At 40.2% G+C, this 27,762-nt stretch overlaps 2 long non-coding RNA genes across 3 annotated transcripts; one reads left to right on the top strand and one right to left on the bottom strand.

Annotated features, from left to right (window-relative positions):
- The first annotated feature begins 1,128 nt into the window (after positions 1-1,128).
- Positions 1,129-8,474, top strand: LOC118560040. 2 transcript variants are annotated; one of them, XR_004929027.1, is made up of 4 exons: positions 1,129-1,403; positions 2,427-2,520; positions 2,600-2,682; positions 7,911-8,474. It is a non-coding gene; the product is annotated as an uncharacterized LOC118560040 (long non-coding RNA). The 2 variants fall into 2 exon arrangements; XR_004929026.1 differs by lacking the exon at positions 1,129-1,403 and having other exon boundaries at positions 1,880-2,520.
- Positions 8,475-12,376: 3,902 nt separating this feature from the next.
- LOC118560042 lies at positions 12,377-15,109 on the bottom strand. Its single transcript, XR_004929030.1, has 3 exons — positions 15,086-15,109; positions 13,593-13,650; positions 12,377-13,422 (listed from the first exon to the last, which is right to left on the bottom strand). It is a non-coding gene; the product is annotated as an uncharacterized LOC118560042 (long non-coding RNA).
- Positions 15,110-27,762: the final 12,653 nt, after the last annotated feature.

Raw genomic sequence — 27,762 nt, 5'->3', positions numbered from 1 at the left:
TTGTGTTTCCATTGAAATGGAACCGGCTTTTTACAAAACATACAGCTTGATTGCATTTACGGTATTAAAATAAAGCCAAACGGTGCTACTTCCTCTGTTCATGTTTTTTCGCTGCTGCGGTCTCTCTCAGCTGTTTGTTAAGTTTGTGTGAGAGCTGAGTGGGCGGGCCAGGCTGAGCCTGCGTGCTGATTGGCTGGCGCCGCTGAGCCATGTACGAGAGGGGAGGGGGAGCGGGAGAGTGCTGCCTGACTGACACTGACTGAAAGCATGTGAGCAACATGCGTTAATGCGCGATAAAATAAATATCGCCGTTAATAGTCTAATGAATTAACGCGAAATTAACGCGTTAACTTGCCCAGCCCTATTTAATATATTTGATTCTTTGTGCATGGCTTAGTGTTAAAATTATCATTGTTGTGTGGCCAACTCCTGCCTCATCAGAAAAAGTGGGTGTAAATGCTGAATGGACTGTTCTTTCTCAAAAAAGCAAAAAGCAACAACGGAGTCCAATGGGAGTGTTGCCTGTCACTGTTCTCTATCACTCTCTCTGCAGCTAACCTTACTCTGTGCATTAATCCAGAGATGTAGAGAAAAATCTTAATAGCTCTGCACTTGCCTATAGACCCAAACAGATAAGCATAATGCTTTTGATAATATGTGAATGGCTTAATATTAAAATTATATTCTTAGTCTTAACATGATCATGTTTCACGTTGTGGTCTGGGGGTGACCACTTATCAGAAGTGAGCTAGCTGCTAGGCGAATGCTTAATGGACCACGGCAGACCTAACGCTACCACGAAGGTAAGCTAATGGCTGAATCGGAATTTATAAGCAAAATCACGGTAATCAATAATACAGCCCAGTCGCCATAAAATGAAAATCATGAGACATCTGTCATCACATAAATGATATGGAAAAGAAAACTTAAGTTAGAGCCGTTCTAGCCTGTACTCCTGTCCATACGAACATGAACATAAGCTTTTCCCTCCAAAAATGTAAAACGTATCTAAGTAATATACAGCTTTTTGTTGTCACCCTGCCTCTCAAAATGGAAAAATGACATTAACAAATATGTAATCATGCAATAACAGCTGAAAAAGTAGTAGGGTGTATGTTTATATATGTATTAACCGTTAAATAACGCAATCGCTGCTGTCTGTCCCATAGAAGAACATGACAGCCAGCGTATGTTTTGGAACTATAGCGGTCTACATGAACCACGTGACTGCCCTGGCGGTGACATCAAAGAGTGTCGCAACTCTTTTCAATCTCTATGGCGCTGTTCACAACTATTGGCCAAGGCCTGCCTCCCCGGAAACGAGCCTGCATCAGCTGGCCGCTTTCCCAGAATGCACCGCGGCCACAGCTTGATTATGTACAGCGCTAACAGAGATCACAGTGGTAAGTTAAAAATTACCTTTTCTGCTGCTGTTGTTCTTTAAAAGTACGTTTGAGGCGACAACATTATACTTTAAGCTTCCCTATATGGCCTGTTTACAGAGTTAGCGTGTAATTAAAAAAAAAAAAGCCCGACATGAGTGGACCACAGTGATCTGCAGATTCATTCGGGAGCGTCAGAAAGCTATGGTGCATTCAGGAGCATGGGACATTTCATATTTACAAGGAAAGAGGCATAAAACGGAACAGAACTTCACTCATACAATATTGTGTCTATCCAGAAACAGTGTGGGCTTTCTTACAATACTGAATGCTCTATAATTGTATTTCTGTTATTTTTTGATTATGCACACCTGCTAGCTTTTTATTCTGAAAATTGTAATGTCCCATGCTCCTGAATGCACCATAGCTTTCTGAATGCGCTGTGCTGTGTAGATAGATGCACGTCTGATCTTCCGCTTAAGACAAAGCTTGCAGTTTCAAAACTCATGTCGGCTCTCACGGTTTACTGTTGTGTGAATGACAAGAGACCACAACAAATAAATCAGCCATTCCTCTAGGGAACGCGAAAACCTTTGCGAGGGAACACAAAAGTATTCTGAGGTAACGCAAAAAAATATATATTTTCCCCATGTCCCCTAAAGGGCTCTGTATACACTTACCTCAGCCTTGTCGTGTGTCAAGTGCTGCTGGTTCTGATGTCGTTTTTTGTTGTTTTAATTCGGCAAAACGTTAATTTTTGTGTTTATCTCACTGAGTTGTGTTGCTTTATTAACTCAATACTTGCTGGAATAAATTATAAATGTCTCCCAAGGACGACAGCAGCATTCAGGACAAAACGCAGAATCACTTAGTTATCAGCTATTATATAGGTTACAAAATATGTTCGGTCTGCGAGTGTCATGTTAGTTACACATAGCAGAAGCAGTCGTAATATTGCCTAGCTTTTAGGTTTAACATGGGTTCTGTTGTCTGTTCATCTTTTATTATGAAGTATTACATAGTTGACATTTATATTTTAAACAGGGACCACAGAAGGAACCCAGGCCCTCATCAACTGGCGTATTCCCAATGAGGGCCTATTTGCAGGCAGGAGGAACTCCTCCAAAACCGAATGGCAGTAAGTAACTTTTATTTATGTCTGCCTAAATGTTTATGTTCAGCTCTTGTGACACTAAACTTGTTTTCTATTCAACTAGTGATTTTGTGAGACCCTCTGGACTGCAGATCACACCGAAGAAGGCCAAAAAAAAAGCGGCACAATTTGGTGCAAAAATATAAGGTAAAATAACAAAACTCCCTGCATAATATTAGCTCACATTATGTATTATTCACACCACATTTCTGGTATTACCATAGAAAACTCAGGGCTGAAGGATATTTTACAGATTGACTAAAATGGCAAACCGTTTGGCTACCGAAAGGGCCAATAAATATTTGTCCCTTTTAGAAAAACTTGACAAGTTTTAAATAAAATCTATAAATGTTTTTCTTATCTAAGTGAGTTTCTTTTGAGCAAGGACACAAAGAATTGAGAGGGGAAAGAAAACAATTGTAACAGTGTAAAAAAAGACATTTATTTTATACAAATGATTTTACTTTGGAACAGAGTCAAGATGTAACATGTTGAAAACAATTAACATATGATTTAAAACAAATAATTAACTTTTATAAACACCTTGGACAAATAGAGAACACCCACAAACATACAATTGATAAATAACAGGAATGGGAATTAATTTACTGATTTAATGTGTTTTACAGGTAGTGGAAAAAAAATTAAATGAAGCAGCATGTGTACATGACTACAACTGATCTAGGTTAGGTCAGATGTAGGCTTGTTCACTTAAACATGCAGCCAGCTCTGCCGGGCTGCCAGTCTGGCTTGGAGGCAGCTTCCAGACAGCTTGCTGTCTTCAGCCGCCGGATGGCCGTCCTCTTCTGGGTCAACCTCCTCATCCTCCACGTCAAGCTGGTCCCCTGCCTCTATACTAATATTGTGGAGGATGCAGCAGACGGCGATTACTTTTGGGGCAAATGTCGGACGGACCTCCAGCGCCCTAAAGAAAATGGAACGCCACCGTGTCTTTATAGCACCCAGTGGCGGCTGGTGCTAAAAAAACTGAGGGGGGCGCACACAAACAAATGAAAAACAAACAAAACTTAAAAAATAGCACTATTTATACATGAATTTTGCCCTCCTTTCCTTCTGCCCTGCAAATTTTTCAATTACATTCTTGTTAAAGTCAGTCATCTCTGTGACTAGTCTTTTCTCCATAGACAACATGGCCAATGCATTCAGCCTGTCCTGAGTCATTGAGTTTCTCAAAAAAGTCTTGATTCTTTTCAGAGTTGAAAAGCACCTTTCAGCTTCTGCTGTGGTCATGGGTGTGGTGATGAGGATCTTCAAGAGCGTGACAGTTTCTGAAAAGACTTCTTCTAGATTGTTTTCCATAAACAGCTGGAGTAGGCCCACAGCACCACAACAGGCTTGGAACTCTTCCTTGCTGTAGATGAGAGTAAGCTCTGTCTTCAGCTTACCTCGATTGAGCACTGGATAGGCTTTTAAGGTGTTGCTCAGTGCATCTTCAGGAAATGCTGTGTTGTATTGTTCAAATCTGTCCCCCTGCAGGAGTGTGGCACTAACAAGGTGGTTTGTGAAAGAAAAGCGCTCCCTGGTGTGTTCCAGTATGATATCACAGACCTTAAGAGAAGGACAAACATGAAGATCATGATTTTATAAATCACATTTTTCATTCTAAATATGAAATGTTATTTTGTCCTTTCTATTAAGTCATAGAAAGAAGGAACACATTTTATTTATAAACTTACGGATTTTAATAACATTTGCTGCCATTTTTTAAGGCTGTGTTATGAAATGTGTTACAGCATTTTTGTGGGACAAGATTATACAAAATTCAGTAACCAAATGTTTTATTCCCCATTACCCATAAACTTCAGTACAACTTAAATAATAAAATATCTTGCTGACAAACATTGCAGCAACATACCTACACAGCATAGACACAACTAAAGGTATCTCTAACTACAACGCACATCTTCCTAATATATTAAATAACATTACAATAAACCAGTGTAACAGTGATTTTCCACAACAACTCACCTCTGCAGCAATCCTTTCATGGTCTTCTACACTGAGTGTCCGACGCTTCTTCGCTGGCTGACTACTGCTTTGTCCAACCATGGAGTGGAGAGAATTTCTGCCAAAGAGAAATACTTACAATATTATAATAATGAAGAAGAAGAAGAAAAATCAGCTATTTAAACAAATTACCTGATCTTTTGAATGTCCTGCTGGAACTGTTGGATGCTCTCCTGGATACAGACTGAATCTATGACCTTCTTCTGGAGTTTGGCATAGAGAAGGTCCACATGAGGTATAATATGGTGGAAAAGTTGCAGAAAGAACTTAAAATCCTGATCCTCCAGTAGCATGGCAAATGCTCCAGCCCAGTGGTGGAGAAAGTACTCATACAATGTACTTAAGTAAAAGTACAAATACACAGACAAAAATTTACTCAAGTAAAAGTCGAAGTACCACATTATTATTTTACTTAAGTAAAAGTAAGAAAGTACAAGCTTTTAAAACTACTTAAGTATTAAAAGTAAAAGTACTTGCCAACCATAATACCTAACGGCTTATATAATGTCATTAAGTGTACCTATCGTATTTAGTTTTAACTGTAACTGTTACATGGAGATTATTTTAATGGCGCTAACATTTATTTAATAACCAGGACGTGAAGGAGTTTAGCGTCAACTTATATGGAACATTCATGGCGGGAGACGTGATCACGACCGCAGTAATCACTGTTACTTGCAAGTTCATGCTAGCTTATAACAATATACAGTAATCGTATTTATTTACTGCAGTCGAGTTCAACAAAAAGCTTGCTAAGATTACATAAAACTTCACTAACACAAATTAATTTAACATCGATAGCATTTAGCAACTTAACTTACCTCAATATGTTTTTTCAAATTTGATGGTGAATTTTTGAAAGATAGAATTTCATGCTTTCGGGGAAGGCAAAGGCGGCATTGGAATCTCCAGGAAGCGTTTTTTGACCCAGTTATTTCAAAGAAGTCTTTTAAATAAGACCATGGGTGGGGCAGGTCTTCTGGAGGATGACTATCCTTGGACTCCATTCTGGGAGTTAATGATTCTGCAGGTCCTGCGTACTGTGCTGCTCTTAGGGAGGGCCTAATGGTTATTTCCCGCTTTGGATTGGTTCAGCGGACAGATTCTGCTCTCGCCATTGGATACTTTCAAACTAACGAACAAATCAAAAAACCGAAATGCGTCTTGGATGTAACGAGTAACGAAACGCTGTATAGAAATGTAGTGAAGTAGAAAGTACAGATACTTACTGTTAAATGTAGTGGAGTAAAAGTAGAAAGTATCCATTATTAAATCTACTTAAGTAAAGTACAGATACACGGAAATTGTACTTAAGTACAGTAACAAAGTACTTGTACTTTGTTACTTCCCACCACTGCTCCAGCCTCTCTGACGGTAATGGGGTCAAAGTCACCAGAGTCTTGTATGCTTTCGAAACAGCGGATGAGGTCCTCTCTGTGCTCAAACACAGTATTGATGGCACGGCTGTGAAAGTTCCATCTGACATTGCTGGATGCTGGTAGTCTGTGGGCCACAACTTTATCAAGAACGCTTGTGCGCTTGGATGATCTGGAGAAAAAGCTGGAAAATCCACTAAGGTTAGAAAAAAAAATTCTAACTTTGGTTATGCGAGAAGTAGCCTGTTGCATTATTAGATTGAGCTGATGAGCATAGCAGTGGATGTAGTGGGCATTTGGGTACACATCTTGTATCTTCTTCTGAACACCTGCAGTGGCACCTCGCATCACGCTGGCTCCATCATATGCCTGACAGATTAGTTTAGCTTTTTGATCCTCAGGAAGAATAGTTCCAAGACGTTCTTTTAGGGCTGTAGCGATGGAATCAGCTGTAGCCGACTGCAGAGGGATAAACTCAAAAAACCTTTCCTGCACAGTGTTTTTGGCATCGATATAGCGTAGTACAAGCACAAGCTGGCACTGCGTGGCAACATCCACAGTCTCGTCTGCCTGGATTGAAAGAAAATCACTGCTCTGTGCTTCTTTGATTATATGCTCCTTCAGAACAGAAAACATACACTCCAGTAGCTCATTCTGCACAGTTTTCGAAGTTCCCTTAAACACAGTAGCATTCTCAAGGTGCTCTTTTAGTACTCCATCAAGAGAAGCAACAAAATCAACCAACCCACGAAAGATCCCGGGATTTTCAGAGCTCTTACTTTCGTCATGACCACGCAAGGCCAGCTCAAAGGCTCCACAAAACTTAACACAGTCTATTATTCTAGAAAGGATGTGCCGATTTTTTGTCACCTCTTCATTGTGTCGTCTAACAGCAATCCTGTAGCCTTCATCTAGCTGTTGAGCAATGCTAAGTTTCCCCCAAAAACTTAGCTTCATTGCATTGTCCAGGTGGCTGCGGCTGTTTTCGTGCCGTTTGCATTTTTCTGAAAGATGTTTTAAGTCTCTTACCCCAGTTGTTGTCCACATTGCCTCCGTGCCAGAACTTTGAAATAACAAACACGGAAAGCAGTAAAAGGCATTGCTTACATCACATCCAGCTAGCCAACTCCGCTTGTCATAAGAAGAGCTGGAAAAAGCCCTCATGTAGGATCGTCCACGATCACCTGCCTGCTGCTGAATTTTTAAATTGGGACGATCCGGTCCAAGCTCCTTTATCCTGTTTTTTTCTTCATCTGAACGCTTTGTAAAAGCATTTTTTTGTAAAGAAAAAACAGAATTTTCTCTCATTTTGAAATGACTCCACTTGCACTTTGCAAACGTAAATCAACCTAACGAACTGCAGCTGCGCTGAGTCAAATTGGGGATTGTCCAATCACACAATGTTTTAAAAAAAATTAGCCAGTACTGACACTCTACCAGTAATGACACAACAGAATGGGTGTGTCCGGGGCGCAGAGCAGTGCGCCCCTATGCAAAACCCTAGATAACCAATTAAAAGTCAGCCTCAGATCACCTGCTTGCCAAAGTTGACGCGGCTACATTCACTCCCATTAGACCGGCGCCCTGCACATAGGAAGTGTGCACAATGTGAGCAATTAAATAGAATTATGTATTTAATATTTTAATAAATTCTAACATGTCTATTGGACACACAGTATGAATAAATACATTTCTAAGTATTTTGCAGTTCAGAAATAATTTATTATCTAAACAATTTAAAGGGGGCGGCGCCCGAGCGCCCCCTACTGGCCAGCCGCCACTGATAGCACCAAAGGTACGCTCAATGATGTTTCTTGCCTTGGCGTGGTGCCTGTAGTGGCGTGCCTCCACTTGGACTTTACCAAATATAAAATAACTTGTAATTTAGGTAATATGCTGATATGTCTTAATGTTCTATTCAATTAATATAATCTATGTATCAATTTTGTGTCATTGTTGGCTCTATTTAAGGACAAGAAGGTAAGAGATCTTAATGGCAACTGGCGGGCGATAGGGCGTCAGGGAGGTGATTGGGTCCAGGAGGCATGGGAACGCACCATTGCAGTGTAGAAAAAAAATCCCTTAGGTGGGTATAAAGCATTTTTATACAACGGAGAGCGCCGCAGTACCAGTGAGTGATGGACAAAGCCTACATTGTCGATGTAAACATTCAAAATCTTTCCCCGTGCGTCACACACACCCTGCAGGATGATTGAAGGGAAGAGTTTTCTGTTTAAATAACATTTATTTTGTGGCTCTGCAGGTGGAACAATTCGCACGTCACCCATCAATGGAACCGACTGCTCCTTTGAGCGCCTCGATCCCGGCAAGGCGGGCAAAACCAGCACCCACTCCCTCCAAATCTTGTCTTTTTGGGAAGAAATTTTTTTTTTAATGATCCCCATCAGGGAGTTCATGACTCTGTGCACCACCTGGCACACAAGGGCATCACAAAGATGTCGGCTGTTTCCCTATAGGATGCACCGCCGGCCAGCCAGAAGAGGGTCACCAGCACTCTCCTTATCCTCACATGTTTTGTTGGTGTTTCTTCCTGTAAATAAAAAATGCCAAATGTTACTATAATTGTTTTTTAATTTCTCACCTTTTCACATCATAAAACTATACCTGTTTAACATGTAAATTGATATAGTTCTCAAGAAAGAAAATGTAAAATGTATAGTCCTGTAAAACTAGTCAAGTATAGCAAATGTAACAAATGGCTTCTCTTCTCTGGTGTTTTTATAATGTAAAGATTCTCATTATAAGATGTATTGATTAATTTTGCCATTTCACTAAGAGAATGAACTGAACTAACTGCACATAATTTATAGATTGATCACTGTAAAAGTGGGCAGACATAGAAATGACTTTTCCTATCTTAATGATCAATGCTGTGGTCAGTCACAACCTTATTACTTGTTCAATACCATCCTCAATGTTTTTTTTTAAGATAAAAGTAGGAAATAGGCATGTTAATATTAAAATGGCTACCAGTTGGCACAGTTGGGCTAGCAAAGCAATACAAGTCAGTGAGATAAACACAAAAATGAACGTTTTGCCGAATTAAAACAACAAAAAACGACATCAGAACCAGCAGCACTTGACACACGACAAGGCCGAGGTAAGTGTATACAGAGCCCTTTAGGGGACATGGGGAAAATATATATTTTTTTGCGTTACCTCAGAATACTTTTGCGTTCCCTCGCAAAGGTTTTCGCGTTCCCTAGAGGAATGGCTGATTTATTTGTTGTGGTCTCTTGTCATTCACACAACAGTAAACCGTGAGAGCCAACATGAGTTTTGAAACTGCAAAGCTTTGTCTTAAGCGGAAGATCAGACGTGCATCTATCTACACAGCACAGCGCATTCAGAAAGCTATGGTGCATTCAGGAGCATGGGACATTAAAATTTTCAGAATAAAAAGCTAGCAGGTGTGCATAATCAAAAAATAACAGAAATACTGTTGGATTCACTCCTCCATTCCTCTGGGGGGTGCTGTAGTTGCTTTGCACTGGTAAGCGAATGGAGGGGAAGAAGAAAAGATAAAACGGTGGACCAGTAGTGCATTTAGGTTGCAGTTAGCTGAAATTAACAAACAAAATCGGCCATAGGATCATATCCTACTGGAATTCATGAGTGTTGCCCAATGTGGTGAGTTATATTAATGCTGTAAGCTGTGACGTGATGAGTTTATCATCTGTTGTAAGCGTGTGATTGTTGAATTTGCTAGAGCTAATTAGCCAAATGCTAACTGTATTTTGCTGCACAGTGATGTATGAATGCTGCTGTTTATTATGTCACGAAGTTTTCTAAGTGTGAACTCTGCCTTATAACTGGTCAGTTAGGTCAAGCCTAGCTCCTAAATCTATGTTTAAGTTTGTGTTTATTGAATATTGCAAAACTAAGTATTGAGGTTTTGTTTTGTGTTTTTTACTTTACTTACAGTTTAACCGGCATGTCCGTGTAAAAGCACTCGGCAATAAAAATCAACAACAACAACAACTATCTTATGTTCTTTGTAACAAATACAATTATAGAGCATTCAGTATTGTAAGAAAGCCCACACTGTTTCTGGATAGACACAATATTGTATGAGTGAAGTTTTGTTCCGTTTTATGCCTCTTTCCTTGTAAATATGAAATGTCCCATGCTCCTGAATGCACCATAGCTTTCTGACGCTCCCGAATGAATCTGCAGATCACTGTGGTCCACTCATGTCGGACTTTTTCTTTTTTAATTACACACTAACTCTGTAAACAGGCCATATAGGGAAGCTTAAAGTATAATGTTGTCGCCTCAAACATACTTTTAAAGAACAACAGCAGCAGAAAAGGTAATTTTTAACTTACCACTGTGATCTCTGATAGCGCTGTCCATAATCAAGCTGTGGCCGCGGTGCATTCTGGGAAAGCGGCCAGCTGATGCAGGCTCGTTTCCGGGGAGGCAGGCCTTGGCCAATAGTTGTGAAGCTTTGCCGGTGACACCGCCCCCCCTCTCCCCCCTCCCTCCCTGCCATCGTATTAACATTAACAGCTGCAGTCAGACCAAGCGGAAAAAGAGGAAGTAATAAAACACGAAGCACAAATACACGAAGTGGAAAAAGAGGAGGTAAAAAAACACCAAGTAGAAATACATGAAGTGGAAATACACGAAGTGGAAAAAGAAGAAGTAAAAAAACACAAAGTAGAAATACACAAAGTGGAAAAAGAGGAAGTAAAAAAACACCAAGTAGAAATAAACAAAGTGGAAAAAGAGGAAGTAAAAAAACACCAAGTAGAAATAAACAAAGTGGAAAAAGAGGAAGTAAAAAAACACCAAGTAGAAATACACGAAGTGGAAAAAGGGGAGAAGGAAATAAAAAGGGCAGGCAAAAATTGGGTTGGTAAAAAAACAGTTAGAAAAGTTAGAGGCAGAAATAAATATATGTTTCAGAAATATAAGGTTAAAATAAAATAGAAATATTTATGGTGGAGTAAAAACATGCTTTAAAAATGTTGCTTTAAATACAAGAACTAGAAATACACAAAGTGGAAAAAGGGGAAAAGGAAATAAAAGGGCAGGTGTAAATCCTTTGGGTAAAAAAACAGCTAGGAATGTTAGAGGCAGAAATAAATGATTGTTTCAGAAATACAAGGGTTAAAAATAAGTCAGCATAAAAGCAAGAAGAAAAGTAAAAATAAAAGTGTAAGTTAAAATATATATTTTTTGATGAATAATTGATGAATTGTTGAAGAAATATCTTATTTTTATTATTTTGTCACATTAAATGGCACACAAATTCATATTATTAGCCACTTTTCTTAAGCCATTTTATATTATTAAGTCCTTCATTTATTTCTGTGTGTATTTTTAATTATGGCAGGATTGGTCCTCCATACATACACTGGCCTTAAAATGCGTCCTTGGAGACACAGCTGCAGTGTCAAATCCGCACCAGTTGGTGGCGGTAATGCACACAGAAGAAGAACACATACTCCGGATGTTTAGTCACTTTTATTCCCGGTGGCAGCGGCAGTCTAGTAGTAAACGTGAATAGCGCACTGAGACCCTAAACGGTAGCGAACAAAGTGAGTCTGGGCCTAAACTGGCGCTGTTTCTGTCGGACAGTAGTGGGCTGGGTGATGCTGTGACGTGTTCCGTTCTTAGATCATGTACCGGCCGGATCCACCTGTGCAGAGGCCTCGGCCGCCGTTTGGTCCTCCGCCGCCCCGCGGTCCACATTTCAGTGCCCAGGGGCCTTGTCCCCTGCCTCATCGCGGAGCCCCGCCCCCAGGACCCGGTGGACCGTTTTCGGAGAACCCGTTTGTGTTCAGCGGGCCGCCCAGAGGCCACTTCATCCGTGTACGTACCTCCAGCTGGCAGAGCTAGCTCTGTGGCTAACACCGCTGCTCCATTGTTAGCTTCAGGAGGACAGCGGCTGCTGCTTCTGGCCGCCTTTGTTCTGAATACTTCAGGGTCTCTGAGGACCGAGCGTCTCTTTATTCACGTTATTTTCTAGCGGAACCAGCTTTCAGCAGCGCCTCTGACTGCTGGGACGCTGCAGATTTACCTCAGTAGGAAACTTTCACACCTTTGGGGCAGATTGGCTATTAAATTAACCATGAGCTGTCTGTCTGATCTGTTTTTTAAATTATTGAACAGTCTTGTACAAACAAAAAGGCATTTGTACATATGGCTTATGAAGATGCAAAATACGTGGAGGCATAGGTGCAGTAAGAAGGCCAAAGAGAGGAAAAGTAAAGTAAAACAAAGAATAAAATAAATTAAGTTACACAGCTACACGCTATCAGATTGTATTCATTGATAATGTTGATAATATAGTTTTATTATAGCCTTGGAGTTTTGCATTACTTTAAGGCCATTAACAAAGATAAGAAAATCATTGAAAAAAACAAAATATTTGGGAGTCCATTTCTTGACTTTGGACCTGTGTATATTTCCCCACCAAGTATTGGAATAGTGTTCACCAAGAAAGAGTTTTTCCGGCATTCCAGAATCAGTCCGTATATAATACCTTTCAAACAGAACTTCCCCAGCTGAGAAACTTTAGGATGCCACCACAAGAAAATATCCAGGCCAAAATGCCTCTGAGAACAAATAATGAAAGAACAAATGGTCAACAGTTCCAATGTCATTTTCACAAAATCAACAAGAGTTGGCTTTGAACCCAAAACAAAGATGCAGAAAGTCATTGGAATTATGGCTGCAACTAACGATTATTTTTATTGTCGACTAATCACGATTATTCATATGATCTCCATCATCACTTCAGTTGCTTGTAAAAATATTTTGACTCACCTGTTCTTGTCTACACACATTTGAACGCCTCTTTATTTCAACTTGTTGTTACTCACCTTTATAAGGTTTATAAATGATCCTCCATTAAATCTTAATTTTAAAGTTAACTGTTTATTTTTAATATTTCTATGAAAGTAGATTTTTATTAACCATAAAAATGTTTTTAAAACAATCTTTTGACCTTCAATATTTTAACGTTGCTTAATGTTTAAATCCTAGTGTAAAACCCCCCCGCATATTAACATGTGTGCAGTCAGGGTTGTTCTCTTTAATTAGGCAATATTCCCAGCATCAATATTAAAAACAAGCTAATTATTAATTTCCAAGTAAACTCCAGCGCTCTAGTCAGACATTAAAGTTAAAAAAAACAACCCCGTCTTGTAACTTCACTTTAATCTCAACCAGGGCCGCGCAGAGACCACTGAAGGGGCAGGTGCTCAAAGTAAAAAAGGACACATTTGACTGGATTCTAGAGCTGAATATTAGTACAAATTTCACATAACCTTTACAGTTCAATGTACCACGATGCATCACAAAGTAGTTAAGAGAGTTATATAATAGATTCAAGTGTAGGGAAAATTTTAGAACAAAACACAATGCATATGTCTCTTTAATATTTTATTACAGTCAGAATTTCACTCTGCAGGACTCCTTTGATTATAGGGAGGTATAGAGATATTCCAACCTGCATAGGAGCAACATATGTAAATTAGAAACCTAGACCATCAAACATCTTTTGTTCTAGCACAACTACACTGCTAGAAATATAAACAGAGTGGACACAATACAACCTGATATTGTACTGTAATAAAGGCTCTAATAATAAATAAAGCTGCCCAGATGCTCTGTACTTACAGTGGAGGCGAAGAAGGCCTGTTTAGAACAGCACAACTGGATCAACTTTAACATGAAGCTGCAAACAACAAAACAAAAAACGACTCGTGTAGTGTTAATTGTCAACATGAGAAACCATAATGTGAACCTGACTCAGAACTCCAGTTTAAGCCTCTTCTATTTGTTTGTGTGTGTCTTCTTTCCTGTCCTGTATTTTCTAATATCCTAATCAATCTCTTCTGATTCAACTCTTTCCTTCTGTCCATCTAGGTGCAGAAATTTAGCTATCAGTAGTTTGCATTTGATGATAGTACATCCTAACGTAATAAATCAGCAATTCTTAAACGGACTGCTTGTAAATTTCTACATCGGTTCAATAGCAAACAGCTATATGTTGACTAGGGAAACTTAGTATTTTTTTCCCTGCCATTCACTATATGCACGCGCGAAAGCAACAACAAAAAACGCGTGTTAACGTCAAATAAACATGCAAGCATATCGAGTTTTTTATTTTTTTTTAATCTTGGCGAGGCGGTAGCATGAGTTTGGCGAGGCGGCCGCCTTGCCAAGATAGCGCTGCGGGAAACCCTGCATGTACTGTTGCATCACTGGTACTTTAAATCAAAACAGAATTTATCGAGGAAGAGGTGAATTGGCTCATTATGAGTCTCAAAATTGTTCAAGATCTCCATCAAATTGAGCAAGATGGTCCAATAATGGCTGCCAAATCTTGTAGAATTTTTTAAGACTGTCTGTCATGGGATATCGGATTTTCTCCATGTGTAATACAGAGGCAAGATCTGTTAGCCACGTCTTGAAGAGTGGCACTGCTTCTGACTTCCAAAGCCTTAAAATCAGTCTCTTTGCAATTAACATTCCATACATAATGGTGTGCTGTACAAGAGGACTGTGAGTCAATAGGGTAGTTCACGCGTGACGTCACGCTATATCCGGGCACGGTGGTTGGCAAAAAACAGAGCTGCTCTCGTCTACTACATGACAAAACGGGTGATTTAGAGCGTACTTTTAGTTTGTTTATTTTTGGAATTTAAACAATGCCTACGACTTGTTGTGCTGCCGGTTGCACAGAGAGGCATTCCAAATCGTTGGATGTCCGTTTCTGTCGTTTACCGAAGGAGGAAGGACGAAGAAAGAAATGGATATTTTCAATGAAAAGAGCGCAGGCAGACACTCCCAATGGACTGGGGGAGCCATCATACTACGACAGAATTTGCAGTCTACACTTCATCTCCGGTAAATACAACTTTATTCTGCTCTAGTCATTGTTCTACTTAAATAGCGGCGGAGGGGAGATGGCGATCGCTACACAGGCCGGAGTAGTAGCAGCACCCGCAGCAGCAGCAGGCTGCTCCAATACGGCGGCTGCATTACGCCCCCGTTCACGGGCGCTAGTACTTCTGTGTTTACGCTGCAACGTTGCCGACACCCCCACCCATTTTAACAAGACAAAAACACCAAAATAATCCGTAGTAAACAATGTTTTTTTTCCCTACCGGGCTTCCTCTCTGCTGAGACGCGGCCTGTGTCCGACGCCGCTTTGTGCTGTTGCACAAACATGTCTGAACATACATCCATCCATCCATTTTCTGACCCGCTTAATCCCTCATGGCGTCGCGGCGGTTGCTGGTGCCTATGTCCCGATTAAAAATAATTGTAGCCGTCCAGTGGTTTCAGGGGCTTTCATACTCTCGTGTGTACTGGCCTGCGTGTTTATAAGGCAGCTGTATATGTCGCGGTACGGAACACTTGGCCAGCATTTCACAGACTCGCTCCGTCCCTTCAGGCTTTTGCTGTGTGGATCTGGCAATCTGACACCATCAAGTTACTCTTAAAACGATCTTGTGATACGTTATCTAAAGAAGAAAAACACGTGGAGAACTTGTCAGTTTCTCTGTTTGCGTCCGCCATTGTGTTCGTCTTTTGCCAACCAGTCCGGCGCGCATGCCCGAAAAACCCGGATCAAAACAATAACAATGAACTGGTCTATAGAGACAGGGAGTAGCCAAACAGTGCCACCTCTGGCTCGGGCTTGAGCCCACTACCATACATTTCAGAAAACCAATGGAATACTCCACACCAGAAGTCATAAAGTTTTGGACATGTCCAAAAGAGGTGGGTTAAGGAACCATCAGCTAACTTACATCGATCACACAAAGGGGAAACAGTAGGGTATATTCTATGTAATTTTAGTTTTTGAATAATGAAGTCTGTGCTTGACCTTAAACTGGATTAAGTGATGTCTGGCATTAATAGAACAGTATTGGATTCTACCTAGACTCTCCTCCCAAACAATATCATTAATCTGGAGTCCCAGTTCCTCTTCCCAAGCTTTCCTCAAAGAGTGTGTGGCATAGTTCAGCTGTTCAGAAAATATCTTGACAAAATCTGATATCAAGTGCTTTGAATCTGGTGGGCCAAGCAAGACTGTAAACCCTGCTTTCCTCAGGGAGGGATTCAAAGTTAGGCAGGTTTTGGCAGACATAGTTTCTAACTTGAATATATCTAAAGAAGTGTATTGACGGCAAGGAAAGCTTTTAGTTGAGTAAATGAGGCAAAATGTTTGTCAATGTACAGATCTTTCAAAACTGCTATGCCTTTTAGCCTCCAACTACAAAAAGTTGCATCTGAGAGTGAGGAGGGGAATGCATGGTTATCACACAGTGGAGCATATACAGATGTGCTAGGCATCTTGCAGTACCTCTTAATTTGCTGCCATATTTTCAAACAATTAAGAACTATTCAGTTATTTACTTTAGTCTTTACAGACAGTACAGGTGTTGAGAAAAGTAGAGCTGGAAGTGAACTGCCTTTAACATCTTTCTTTTCAAAGGCCACCTACGCAGGGGTGGTCGTTGAAATTTCCAGGCTGTAGCCTTCACGCCAATAGGCAAGAGCTCTAAGATTTGCTGCCAAATAATAATGCTGAAAACACAGTAACCCAAATCCCCACCTTCTCTCTGGGTTTTTGTAAATGAGCTTTGGAGATTCTATGAGCTTTAAAACCCCAGACAAAAGGCATGACTATTGAGTCTAGTAGTTTAAAAAAGGATTTAGTTAGGAAAATAGGAAGGTTTTGAAAGAGATATAAGAATCTTGCCAGTGAGACCATCTTGATAGCATTTATACGACCCGCCATAGAAAGCGGGAGCGTGCGCCACTTGCCAATATCTTCTTTTAATCTTTCTACCTTTTCATGAAAATTCAGTTTAAATATGAATTTAGGATCTTTTGGTAGGGTTACTCCAAGATACTTCAACTTGTCTGTGACTTTAAATGGGAGTTTATGCAGAAATTCCGCTTTATGGTTATCCCCAAGAGGCAGAAATTCACTTTTTTGCCAATTAATTGTGTACCCAGAAACCTCACCAAATGACTTTATAAGGTCTAACAGAATGGGGATAGACTGCTCAGGCTGTGACATAAAGATTGCAACATTATCTGCATATAAAGATAGATGGTGGTCCACATCACCTAAACGAATAGGTTTGAGAGAGCTGTGTTGCCTGATACCAATAGCAAGAGGTTCAATACCAATCACAAACAGGAGAGGGCTGAGGGGACAGCCCTGGCGTGTTCCACGATGTAATGGAAATGGAGCTGACCTCTCTTGATTTGTTAGAATGGAAGAAGAAGGCTGGGCATATAGAATTTTAATCCATGAAATAAAACGGCTACCAAATCCAAAGTTCTCCAACACCCTCCACATGTATACCCACTCAATCTGATCAAAAGCTTTCTCTGCGTCTAAGCAGAGGACCGCCACCTTCTGATCCTTCTTATAGTCATGGTAAATTATGTTCATTAGTCTTCTAACATTAAAAAAGGAAAACCTTCCAGGAATGAAACCCGTTTGGTCAGCATGGATAATGGAGGCAATATGTTTGTTTAACCTATTAGCTATCACTTTTGTGAAAATTTTCGTATCAGAGTTCAGCAATGAAATCGCACGGTGAGATGAGGGCTCAGTCTCATCTCTCCCCTCTTTTGAAATTAGTGAGATGTTGGCTTCATATAAGGAGCTTTGAAACTTCTGAGTTTCAAATGAGTGATTGAACATCCTGAGCAAGAGAGGAGTTAACTGTTAAGGAAATTTCTTATATAGCTCTATTCCAAAACCATCTGGTCCAGCACTCTTGCCATTAGGAAAGGACTTTATAGCATCTAGAATCTCTTGGGTGGTGGTGTCAGCATTAAGTGCCTCACACGCTGTGTCACTCAATTTAGGGAGATTCAGATTCTCCAGCCACGCAGCGGCATCCCCCCCAGCTTTAGATGTATATAACTGTTGATAATATTCCCTGAAGCGCTTGTTTATATTGCTGGGGTCAGTGATAATGTCCCCAGATTTTGATTTGATTTTATGTATAGCTTTGCTAGCCTGCAAACCTCTCAGTTGTCGGGCCAATAACTTCTGGGGCTTGTCCCCTAGTTATAATTGTTTTTGTTTCAGTCTAAACAGTTGGTCCTGTACCTGAGCAGACAAAATGTAATTATATTCATACTTCAGTTTAAGAATATTCTGTAAGGTGGTGGAGTTAGCAGAAGATTTATAGGCAGTTTCTAGTTGCGTTAGATCTTTTTCAATTTCTAAAAGACGTTTTTTTCTTTTCTTTTCTCATTGAGCTTTCAAAAAAGATTATGTGCCCTCTAGTCACAGCCTTAAAAGCTTCCCATAAGGTGGCGTCTGTAACCTCTAGGTTATCGTTTGTTTCCAGAAAATCTGAGATCCTAGAAGAAATGAACTGAGTAAACGAGGAGTCGGAGAGAAGTGAGGGATGGAACCGCCAACTATATTGCTCTTTCTTATGGTTGAGGTCAAGTACCAATGATATGGGAAAGTGATCAGAAATTAGAATATTATGATGTGTGGTGGAGATTACATTTTTTTTTATCAAATTGGAGTCAAGCAAAAAATAATCAATTCTAGAGAAAGATGTGTGTCTCTGTGAGAAAAAAGAATAATCCCTATGTGTGGGGTGCTGAAGCCTCCATATGTTAACTAGATGTGTGGATAGCATTAAATTATTCAGGGTTTGGAGGCAGCAGAGGGCAACTGGTTTGTTTGGGCTGATCTAATCAAAAAATTGTCAAGCACACAATTCAAGTCACCATGTGTGTCTGAGAGAGTGGGCAGTAAATTAAAGACCTTAATGAAAAAATTTGGGTCATCAAAATTGGGACCATATATGTTTAAAAGTGTGACATGATATGAGTAAATGTAGCCTGTCACCATAATATATCTGCAATTAGGATCACACACGGTGGAAATATGCCTAATCATAACAGCTTTACTGGAATGATTTACCCAGCTGCACCTAAGCAAGTTTGCTCTAGTGGTCTTAATATGAGTTTCCTGTAGGAATATAATGTCTGCCGCTAAGGACTTTAAATGAGAGAAGACTTTTGCCCTCTTAATGGCATGTCCCAATCCACGGACATTCCAACTAGTAAAAGTAATGCCACCACCTCTTGAAGAAAAACTAGGATGCATATCTAAGTACTAGTAAAGCAAAAACACCCTTAAACAACACTGATAGCAGCACAGAGGAAAACAAAAAAATAAAGAACACACAACTAAGAACTTACCCTCCCTCCCCCCATCCCACTTTCCCAAACAAAGTGAGATCACGCTCCCCTCAAACAGGCATAGAGGCTGCCGAACCATAGGAAAGACTGGTTTAGCTAAGCTAACAAAAAAGAGCCCTATGCTCTCTTTCCAAATATGAAAAAAAAAAAAAAAACACAAGTAACACAAGTAAATTTAAACCACGGTCATGAGAATGTCCCGACCTGCGTAATGGCAGAAAACAAAGTCACATACCAGATAATATACACCATCCCAAGCGCATGCAATGTTCAAGATACCTCGGCTTCTTGTAGTGAAGAAAATACTTGCTCCGAGTTCCCCAAAGTTACCCGAAGTCGAGCTAGGTAGATGAAGCCGACCCTTGCGCCTGCCTTCTTAAACCTCTTTCGGACATCTTCAAAAGCCTGGCGCTGTTTAATCACCTCCACTAGCAAATCGGGGAAGAAATGGATCGCCGCCTCGTTGTATGTCAGGGGAATTGTTGACGAGAAGGCTGTAGTATTTTCTCCTTGATTTGGAAGTGATGAATCCGGGCTATCATCACACGCGGTCGTGCTTTTTCCTCCGAAGATAGTCACCCTAGACGGTGTGCTTGATCCACAACAACAGGGCTGACAAAATTGCTAGCTCCTAGCAGTTCAGGGATAAACTTCTCCAGAAATTCAACAGGGCTTCTGTTCTCGATCTTTTCGGGCAGACCAACAATTTTTATATTCTGACGCCTAGAGCGAGCCTCCAGGTCAATTACCTTTGAACAGAGTGCTTGGTTTTCTGCCCGCATTTTCACGCAGACTTGTTCAACTTGTGAGAGGCAGTGGTCGTAGTTGGAGTTAGCTTCTTCAATTTCTGCCATACGGTTTCCTAGACTCACCAAAGATGCTTGAGTAGATGCTAGCGTTGCCTCTGAGTCAAATCGATCAGTCATCGTCTTGTTCATACTTTCTATTGCCAGAAGAATGCTGCTCGACTCCGCCTTAGTGTCCTTGCTAGTGTCGAGATCTGCCATGGCACGTTCTGGTGCTAGCGATAACCCCAGCGATGCAGGCGTTCTAGTCTCGATAGGGCTCTTATCCTGCTGTTTTCCACGCTCAGTCTTCGATTTTCGCATCTCCTCGATTTTAGTCTAAGGTTAAATTAAAGGCATACTATGCAACATTTTTCAGTTAATTAATGTGTTCCATACCGTTTTGGATGATTAAATGAGTCATTTCAGGTCAAACAAAGGTTTTCTCGGCCGCCCTGGTGGTCTGTGGGGGAAATACCGTACTTGCAATTGCAAGAGCCCTCGGCCCGCACCCACAGGCCCAGAAGTCTCATGCAAGACCACGAGAGTCGGTCTTGCCCTGCCATTCACTATATGCACGCGCGAAAGCAACAACAAAGAACCGCGAGGTTGTTTTATTATTATTATTATATATATATATTTTTTTATTTATTTATTTTTTCTTTTGAATGTTGGCAAGGCGGTAGCGTGAGTTTGATGAGGCGGCCGCCTCGCCAAGATAGCCCTGCGGGAAACCCTGATGTTCATACTTTCACTGTGTTAGTCATTGTTTGTACTGCCGTTTTTTTGACTTTTCGTTGCATTCGCCTGTCTGCTAAGCTCAAAACAACCGCGCCTGGCTTGACGGAGAAACCAGAACAGCTGACCATCTTTATGACAGTGCACTTTTACTTTCGCCCTGTGGGGGGAGCCTCGCTGGAAAATCAACCCCGGTTGCATAGTATACCTTTAACAAGAGGTCGGGTAAACTGGTGAATTTTGAATTAAATACCGAGTTATTCTATAACATGGAGAGGAGCTCAGGAAAAACGTGTCTACTCCATCAGGTGCTCACTAGCGCCCCGCTAACCCAGCTAGTTAACAGGCCACTTTGCCAGCTTCAAGGAGCTCCTTATTTTTTAGTTTAAGATGTTATTTCCCCTTAAAAATTATACATCATAACCTAAAGATATTTTTAAATATTGTATAATGTTTTCTCCTTAAATTTACATAAAAATGATTTTTGAGGAAAATGAGGCTCAGAGCTCCTATGCAGGCTGTAGTATAAGCATTGTTGTTTTAGATTCTGGCTCCTGATTTTTGCTAATCACACAGGCAGGAGTGCTTTGATTGGTCAACGCTTAAATCATCTATCCAGGAATAAAATTTATGCAGAATGTTTTATTTTAAATTCACAGCTTATTTACTTTTTAAAATGTCTGTTCAAATAATAACTTTCTTTTTGTGCATTTACAAGGCAGTGTATGCTACAATACCCTCCATATGTGAGACTGCTGTGGTTAGCTTGTCATTCAAGTGTTTTTTTTCTTCAGTTTCATTATATATGGTAGGTGCAGTTTTAATGTTTAAATGTATTCAGAGACACAGACATTCACATCCTTGATTGACAAGACAAGAAGTTTAAAGTTTTCTAGAAATGTCTCATTATAAACGTCTTTAAAAGAAGGAAAAAAGTGATTGCATGTATAAAATTGTCTTAATACATTTATACACAGAAACCTACAGTATCAGCTGAGGGAAGAATTTTCACATAGAAATATGATATAATCTACATAAGATTTGTTAGTGACACATTAACTTCATTCTACCCTCTAAAGCAGCTGTTAATAGATGAATAGCTGCATCTCCATTCCCCAAACAGATTAAATATAAATAAAATGACTCCTACCACTGCATCTCATCATCATATCTCTTAAAACTTCCCATTCTAATAACATTTTCGTAATAAGATTATTCAGTCTGTTACTGTGTGCCTGTCTGTAATGGATTTAAATAATTATCACTTAAGTGAGCACACCACTCATGAAAACAAATGATGCATCGTTTGTCTTTAAGAGTGCTTTATTCAAGAGCACGAGTGTTTGTAATGTCCCTGTCCCCCAATGCAGTCGGGAACAGAGCAATGAGAAAAAGAACACCCAAACTTTTATTCTAGGTTGAGAAAAGAAAGTTGGAGTAATTACAGAGGAGTGCAACCACTGGTACGAATCTTATCTTAACTCAACTCCCCTCTGTGTCCTTGGATGTGGAAAAACAACAGTAGTAAATCTGTAAGCATGTGAGCTTCCTTTCACACGGGAAAATTATGCAGGTGCATCCAGAGAAGATATGATCAGAGTTACATACATCAATAAATTTTCACAACAATCCTCTCTTTCTGATGCTGAATTCATCACATAATAAAGAAAAAATTCAAAACACTGTGAGCCTGTAATAGTAAAAAAAAAGAAAAAAATGAAGGAAATTGTGTAAAAAAACAAAACAAAAAAAACATAAGCAAAGTGAAAGAAAAGGAAAATAATTAAAGAAATAATTAGAAAGGAAAAATGTTAAAACATACATCTTACTGAATTTTAAAGACTAGAATTTCTGACAACAGTATCAACTCCCCATCTAGGTTAGAGTTATTACATCATTAAAGCACTCTAGGTAATGTAAAATCCATCTTCATCAGTAGTCATCATCTTTTAATTCAGAAACATCACACTTCTCCAAATCATGGTCAGTATAAACAGAAAGCACATCTGCATCATTACTGATCTTCAGCATAGTGGCATAAGTCATTTTCATTACCATTCTCTTAGCCATTGGAATAATACAACATGAAAGAAAAATCAAAAAGAAAATAAATTCCTCCAATCTTTATTAACCAGGAGGTCCAACCATCAGAAATTAACCAAGACACAGGATCCCAGGATTAACCACTAATTATTTTTTCGGCTGGATTGTCAACAACTGTTGTAATTTATCATGAATGTTGGTCATGTTTTAGACACATCAGGAATGAATGTGCAGCAGTGTTCTACAATTATGTGACAAACACCTCCTTTATCACCTAACCTCTTGTAGGTAATCTAGGACCAGTATGTTTTGCAAGGTCATAGTTCTGACAGCCTGTTGTTCTTCTGTAAGAGAGGAGAAGTCTTTTCAGGTAAAGCAGTGAGATTTTCTAATTCAACAGACAAGTCATTGGTTCTATGTGCTGCATTAGTAACATCATAATGAGGAAATAAGATACCCAAGATCCCTTGTGCTGTTTAAGCCTTGCCTTCTGTTCCAGTAACGGGTAAAGTGAATCATACGTAGTAATGGCAGGTAGTAAATGAGCTAAATAACACACTCCAGACCAATCAGCAGGCAGATACAAATATGATCTAATTCCACACATCCAAACCATGTTCTTAAGACAGGAAAATCCATCTGTGCTGGGAAAATTTACCATAGTTGCAGTTAAGTTACCTGTACCATGCAGTTTACTTCCGTCTGGCAAGCTGTAAGATTAAGGGTTAAAACTGCGTGCTGGAAATTAAGATCCTGGAATTGTATAATGGTCAAATCTAACCACACACGACTTGGAGGAGTGATTTCTATGGGTCATTGCAAATGAAGCAGGTATGATTACTTTACAATTCATTCAATTCAATTTTATTTATATAGCGCCAAATCATGAAACATGTCCATCTCAGGCACTTTACAAAGTCAAGTTCAATCATATTATACAGATTGGGTCAGATTATACAGATTGGTCAAAAATGTCCTATATAAGGAAACCAGTTGATTGCATTCAAAGTCCCGACAAGCAGCATTCACTCCTGGGGAGACCGTAGAGCCACAGGAAGAGTCATCTGCATTGTACATGGCTTTGCTGCAATCCCTCAACTGAGCACGCTGCTGAAGCGACAGTGGGAAGAAAAACACCCATTAACGGGAAAAAAACCTCCGGCAGAACAGGGCTCACGATGACGGTCATCTGCCTCGACCGACTGGGGTTACAGAAGACAGCACAGAGACACAACAAGGAGAAGAACAAACAAGCACAGAAAGCACAACATTGATCAGTAATCTGTTCTACATTAGATGGCTAAGTAGCGGGTGAGCCGTCTTCCTCTGGATGATGTCACAGTTAACAGAACGCACAGACCAGGTGTACTACTATGAAGAAGAAAAGAGAGAGAACAGAAAGTTAAAGCAGAAATGACAACACATAATGCATAATTGAAGAACAGTAGAACTCAATATAGTGAGAAAATTAGATCCTGATATTCTCCAGTAACCTAAGCCTTATAGCAGCTTAAAACTATAAAGGTAGCTAGCAGAGTAACATGCGTCACTGAGTTCTAATTTTTGTCAAAACAAAAACGGTTTTAAGCCTCGTCTTAAAAGTAGGACCAGGTTGTCTCGCCTCACGCGACCAACACTGGGAGTTGGTTCCACAGGAGAGGCGCCTGATAAGCTAAGGATCTGCCTCCCATATCTACTTTTAGAGCACCTCTAGGCACCACCAGCAGACCTGCAGGCCTGAGAGCGAAGTGCTCTGTTAGGAACATACGGGGTAATCAGCGCTCTTGCATCTATGATGGAGTTTATTATTAAGGGGCTTTATTACGTTTAGGAAGAAGAATTTTAAATTCTATTCTTGATTTAACAGGAAGCCAATCGAAGGGAAGCTAAAATTGGAGAAATATCGATCCCTCCTTGTTGATTTTCATTCAGCACTCTTGCCTGGCCCCGCATTTTCGGATCAGCTGAAGGCTTTAACTGCATTTGTGGCTGACTTCCTGATAGTAAAGAATTACAATAGTCCAGCCTTGAAGTAACAAATGCATGGACCAGTTTTCAGCATCACTCCTGGACAGAATGTTTTCTAATTTTGGCGATATTCCGGAGGTTGAAAAAAGGAAACTCTGGAAACCTGTTTAATATGGGATTTAAATGACATTGTCTTGGTCAAAAATAAACACCAAGATTTTTTATTATTACCAGAGGCCGGTTAATGCCACCAGATTAAGTGATTGGTTAAGAAGTTTATTTTTGAGGACTCTGGCCCAAAGATTTAAACTTCGGTCTTGTCAAATTTAGATGCAGGAAATTTAAAGTCATCCAGCTTTTGATGTCATCAAAAATCTTACTGTCCTTCCCAGAAAAATGAGGTGCGGACTCTTGCTGCGCTAAACAGATGTCTGGATCTCTTATGGGAATCCTACTACCTTGAACATGTAAAGAGTTTTTGTTATGACACAAGTTAAATTGTCACATCAGAAAACTTGCGTTATCCTTTGGTCGTCTTATGGTGTAATTCTTTACACGGAAAAATGGTCTCCACTAACCTGTTAGATTAATGACTAGGGGAAAAAGGTTGCTAGAATATAGGCAGTGTCAATAGAAACAGGTTAAAAATAATGGTTGGTTATCAAAAGCATGTAGAATACAAGAACAAGCATAAAAACTGTCATTTCTCATTTTTTTTCCGTACAGTCTGATGTATTAGTTGTCACTAGATGTTATGAGCATGATCATGAATGTAACTGAAGTGATGGGTCTCTCTTTTGAGTCAGCCGATGGTGTGATTGGTGTGATTACTCAGTTTAGTCACAAATTGTTCGTGAGTACCTTCTCTCCGGTGAGCACAAGAGTGATAAAAATGAGTGTGATGCCAATCACCTGTCCTAAAAACTTCAGTCTTCCATACCGCTGCGGAGGGTGAATTTCCTTTCTTCTGGTACTCAGTACTTATTTTTTTTTTATAAACAGAAACGAAAAAAACTAAATAAAAAAACCCACTGCCTCTCGCGTCACGCTGCCCTGTTACCGGTGTGGGACAGTGGGCGGGCGGTTGTCGGAAGCCCCTGTAGGCAGGGGGTTCTAATCAGGATGCTGCTCAGGTGGTGTTCCCTTGAACAATTGCACTGTGTGGCATGGATCCAGGTGTTCCTTCTTGGACTTTACGACAGTGTGGGTCACCAGCAGGATCTGGAATGGACCAGTCCAACGCTTGTCTCTTCAGTGGCTCCTTCTGGTGTCTCGGATCAGCACCCACTGTCCTGGCTGGAACTGGTGCCGGATTTTATCAACTACTGGGGGTACGCAGCTCTCACGGCCTGATGGGAAAGAGAAAAAAACGTGACAGAACCTTACTTCTAGCATTGAATATTTAAAATGAGCAGTTATTAATGTGGATAAGTTAGTATTGGGTCCTCCTCCCCTGTGCTCGCAAAAAGAATTTCAAAGGACTTAGGTAGCTCTGGATCTATTTCTCATCTGCATGTACAGGAGAACCAGGGGGAGAGCTTTTGGCCAAGATAAATGTTTCTTCACAACATTTAGCCAGTTTGCTTTTTATGGTGAATCTTTCCTTTTCTACAGCTACCCCTGATTTGGATGATAAGCATAATATGTTTTTAATTAAGGAGGCGTGGTGGTCTAGTAGAGCAGTGCGCTTGCACTCAGAGAAGGATGCAAGTACCCAGTTGATCTCCAGTGCCTGCACTCTGGTCCCTGAGCAAGACCCTTAACCCCCGATTGTTCCCCAAGCACTGCACAGTGGCAGCCCACTTCTCCCCAAGGTGATGGGTTAAGATGCAGAAGTGAATTTCTCCATTGTGAGATCAATAAAGTTCAGTTATTATTATATTATTATATTATTATTATTATTAATAATAATAATAATAAAATAATAATAATAATAATAATAATAATAATATTAGAAACTCAGAAGTTTGCTGATTCCGGCAGAGATTTGTTTACTAAATATATCCCATTATCACTAGACAATATTTATTTCATTCAACAGGTGTCAGCCTAATGAAATTCATTATCAATGTTGGAATGGAAATTGTAGAGGCGGATGTGCAGCTTGTGGCTGTGCAGGAACCCTAGACGGGTTGTAAGAAGCACAGATCAAATACTTTTGCAGTAATTTTCAGCTACCACTGAAAACTCATTTGTGTACCAATATTTTTTAACCAAATCCAGCATTGCCCCTCGGGACGCATGATCCAATCCATGCGTCCATACCACAGTTTTTCCTTCCACCAACTTACAAGCCTCAGTTAAAGCGATGAGTTGAGCTGTTTGAGCCGAATAGGAGTGCTATAAAGGACCTGAGCGTAAAACACCTGAGTCAGAACACAGCAAACCCATCTCAGTTTAAACCTGGAGCAGAACGGGAGGAGGAGCCGTCAACATACAATACGAGATCAGTGTTAGACAAAGGGGTGCCTTGTAAGTCAGGACGAATGGTACAAACAACATTTAAGACTGCTGCGCAGTCATGACTTTACTCATCCTCCTCTGTAGGCAGAAGTGTGGCTGTGTTTAAAATACTGCATTGTTTTACAGGGATGTTAGGCATGTCTAATAAAATTTAAAAAAAAATTAGGCCACCTTGCTGCTGATAAATAAGAAGTCTTTTGTTCCAGGAGGATGATAGAAACAGAATGTGGAACAAAAACTGTCAGAGTTCTAGCCAACAATGTCACGTGACGCCAACACTGCTTTCTCGGCTGCGGCTATAGCACGCAAACAACCAGGTAAACCAGCTGCAACAGTGTGAAGTTTACTGGAATAATAGGCCACAGGTCGCAATTTGTCACCATGAGATTGCAACAAAACAGATGACATAAACAGATTTTTCCTTGTCATTTTGAATAAATGGTTTTTTAGAGTTTGGCAAAGCCAGCACCGGTGCAGAGGACAAGGCTGCCTCAGAGCAGAGAAAGCCAGTTCTGCCTCAGACGTCCAGTGAATTTTTTTTTTTTTTTTTTTTTTTTTTTACCAGCAGGTGCCAGTCCCCGTCGTGT

Source organism: Fundulus heteroclitus, unplaced genomic scaffold, assembly GCF_011125445.2.
Source record: "Fundulus heteroclitus isolate FHET01 unplaced genomic scaffold, MU-UCD_Fhet_4.1 scaffold_37, whole genome shotgun sequence".
In the NCBI taxonomy this organism is placed as follows: Eukaryota; Metazoa; Chordata; class Actinopteri; order Cyprinodontiformes; family Fundulidae; genus Fundulus; species Fundulus heteroclitus.
Note: the sequence above shows the minus strand (reverse complement) of the source record. Positions and strands in the feature narration are given on the sequence as shown.